The 3,853-nt window shown below is 32.4% G+C and overlaps 1 pseudogene; it reads left to right on the forward strand.

Moving 5' to 3' along the window:
- The first annotated feature begins 197 nt into the window (after nucleotides 1–197).
- On the forward strand, nucleotides 198–1,736 carry LOC134243858 (uncharacterized; annotated as a pseudogene).
- The last annotated feature ends 2,117 nt before the right edge of the window (nucleotides 1,737–3,853 follow it).

A 3,853-nucleotide genomic window follows, 5' to 3' on the forward strand; every position in this document is an offset into this window, starting at 1 on the left:
GTTTAGCTATTACCCCGGTAATTAAGACTCTGCAAGAAAGTTAAATATGTTCAATAATGTATATTCACCAAACCATACCGAACTTAATACAATATCAAGTAAATAAAGTCTCAAGAGAAAACTTCATCGGATTTATTTGGAAATCTTTTTTATAACTTTTGATACATTATTGATCGGGAAAAACATTTTCAGATAAAAGTTCATCAAAGGTTGACTCCTCCAAACAAAGACGTATTCATTTTCACCATAACAACAGTGGTATGGAAATGCAGGGACCTGCATCAACGAGTAAACTTGAAAAGCGAGTGAGCAAATCAAAAGGAAAACAACCAAGTCTTGGTATTGAAAACTCAGAAACTAATTCTGTAAAATCAGTCAATTTGCAAAGGAAAAATATCCAACAGAAATCAAGATTTCTGGCGGCAAAAACAAAGAAAGTGGCTCGATGTTCTCATAAAAAGACTAAAAATAGCCAGGAAAAAGTAGAGAAAAACGTTAAATCAAAACTACAAATAAATGATCCAGATGCTGGGAAAAGGGGGACAGTGGGAAAATTAAGGAACCAAAGGAAGATGGCAGAGGCAAACAAACAAAGCTTACCCAAAGGTCAAAAATTAACGAAGAATATCAAAAATTCTAAAGAGTCGGAAGTTTACACATCTGCACCAAGGGCATTCTCTGACTTGTTTTTAATAAACCTTGATATAAAATTTAATCTCAAATCAAGTCTTGGAAGTATTCATGGAATCAGTATATCAGATGGCAATATATGGGTGAATTACTTATCAATGAAACAGGTAAAAATGCTCAGTTCTTCGGGTGAGATTCTCAGATGTTTCAGTCTAGACCATTGCCAGCCAGTGCTTAATTGTTCCTTGCCATCAGGCGAACTTCTCGTGACCCAAGGTTATGCTGGTGATTCTAAGCCAATAATTACGTCAATATCACCGGAAGGAACCGTCAAGATTTTTGCTGATCTTTCATCATATGCTAAGCACTTGTTCGGAATTCTCTGTAAAGATGAGAAAATATATGTCATTGGATGCAACACGCTAGAAGGTAACCACTTTGTTCTTCGACTTAATTTGATTGGAGAAGTAGAGCATGTGTACAATTCCAATCTGCCTTCTGAAAATATAAAAGGCTTAATTTCTCTCAATGGACAAGTAGTTGGCCTTCTCGACTGTGTTAAACAAAGTTTTCAACAGGAACATGTATGCAGCAAGTGCATCTGTAGACAATCATGGGAATGTTATTATAGGAACAGGCACAAAACTCACCTTCATCAACCCAAGTTTGGAAAAATCGCATGAAATAAGCACTGGCTTTTCTTCAAACATCATTGCCACAGCTGTAGACAACCAGGATCAACTGTGGATAGGTACTGTGGATGGAGAGTTGTTCGCTGCAAAATATCTTCTGTAGTTTGATAATTATTGTATAAATAATTAAAAGTAAAAATCCAAAAATATCATAAAACATTTACTGCAAGCGTTTTCGCCATGTTCTGCTCTTCAGGCAGTTTTACAAATGTCAGGTAGGTTGCCTGAAGGGCCGAACATAGCGAAAGTGCTTGCAGTAAATGTTTTGTGATATTTTTGGATATTTACTTTTAAATATACAAAAAAAACTGAACCGATTTTTCATTTTGTTTTTGAAATTAAATAATTAAATATATACTCAGCCTTCACTACATTGTAAATCATATTGTTTAGATTGAATACAAGGTGTATATAAAAAAAATTGGAGATGTCATGTTATTTTTCTATCACATTTGATACACATCTTGAGCTCAGTTAAAACACACACACACACACTTAACGAGGCCGAGTCTAATTCGAGTGCGCATGACTTTACGCAGCTTTCTAATTTCCTCAACTCATTTGTGCGACAGTACACCTTTGCCATATATTCATATTTTAATACAAAATTAACATTATCTGTAATCCCTACTGGTCTGAAAATGTGATTTTAGGGCAATAATTTGGAAAAACGCTGAAATGACTTGAACGACGTCACCATTTTCCGATTTTGTAAGCAATGTATGACGCTGAAAAATGACGCATGACTCGCTTGTATGTTCAGGACGCCCATGGATATTATACTAAAAACTGATGACAGAACATTCAAAGAAACATCAAGCAATCTAAACATTGCTATTTTTTACCAAAAAAAAAAGAAGTCATATGCGCCGATAATTCATCTGCACTGATATGTATTTACCGTAATATGGCAATTTTAGAGGTATTGGGCTTTGAAAAAATAAACTTTCTAATTATCTCCTAGACCCACCTAGATGGTCAACTTTTTTGAAATTTCACAGTTTGGTAACTTTTTACACTAACTTTTGAATGTCATTTGAATATAAAAAATATCCCTGGGGCAGAAATACAGAAAATATGGGGAAAAAAATGAGATCATTTGGCGCTTTTCGAACAAATTCCCATAGGGTCCAATAGTAAAATTTGACTTTTGAAATGACCCTCTTAGAAATTGGGATGGTAAATATTTGATTTTTTAATCTTAAAACAATAAATATAACAGTAAAAACTAATTATCAAAAAATTATCAAAATCCCTATGGCAGAAATAATTAGACTCGGCCTCGTAAAAGGCAATCGTTACGAATTCCACGGTACATATTCTGGTCACTTTGAACTTCAATAGGTATCAATAGCCTAGAAACTCTAAAAGATATATTACCCCTTGTCCCCTTCCCATCTTGATATTAATGTACATGTTGTCAATGCAAAATAGGGTCAAATTGTCTAAACTTGAAGACCATTTCCATGCTGAGCTACCAAGTCTGTGACTACCACTTGTTTGGTTTGCTGAGTTATACTACAGTACCAAGATGGCCGATTGCAATCTGTTTTGTCTGTCATCATGAGGCATATGTTACATGTAACATTTGAACATTTTCAGCTTCATCTCTGTAACTGCTCAATTATTTTCAAATAATTTTGACGTAAAGCATCTAGATTATTGGCAAAGGACAGACAAAGATTTTGAATTTCATGTTCTCTGCTTCTCTTCCTCTTATCCCAACCTACTGGTTTTTGCCAAATACAACAAAACCAATGCAAAATATATTTTGCTTATTGAATAAAGCAGTCAACTATTAGCATGATTAATAATCAGAATCAATCAATAAGAGTCCAATTTATGCATATTTATTTTATTTTATTTAATAAAATTGAATGCCAAATCTTTAATAATTAATTGTACAAAAAAATGATTCAGGAATACCTGGTATTTAGATCAAAGATATTAATAATTTTTGTGATCTCTCTTGCATACAAAAATACATACCATATCAAAGCAAATGTCAAGCTACTTCATGAAAATAATGGCACTTGATATTTGTACAATTGTAAACTTAGAAAAAAAATATACACTCTATAAAAATAAGTTGGTGAATTTCATACACGTTCCATACACAACAAGACACAACTGCACCATTCATTTTAACAACAAAAACATTGCATCATTCACAACCATCCAAATAATTCAGGAATGTAATACAAGTATATAAAAAAGGTAAAATGACAATATATATTCATAATCAATTAATAAAGTTAAATCATAATACATAAATAAAAAGTTAATTCTATTAAATGGAATGATTCATTAAAAATGATATGTTCACATGAATGTGGACAGAATTCACAACAACATGTCAATATTGCCTCATAAAATTGATATGTTCATTGAGCATTGCATAATGAAATTAAAAACAAATATATAGATAAAGGTACATGTATAATTAAAAACTCAATAATAGTAATAATTGTAAAAGGAAGGAAACATTTGATTTCAGTGATTTTTTTTTCTGAATTTAATCCTTGAGGTCT

The sequence above is a fragment of the Saccostrea cucullata genome, unplaced genomic scaffold (assembly GCF_032062105.1).
Source record: "Saccostrea cucullata isolate Sc308-1 unplaced genomic scaffold, CSIRO_AGI_Scuc_v1 ctg784, whole genome shotgun sequence".
NCBI lineage: Eukaryota > Metazoa > Mollusca > Bivalvia > Ostreida > Ostreidae > Saccostrea > Saccostrea cuccullata.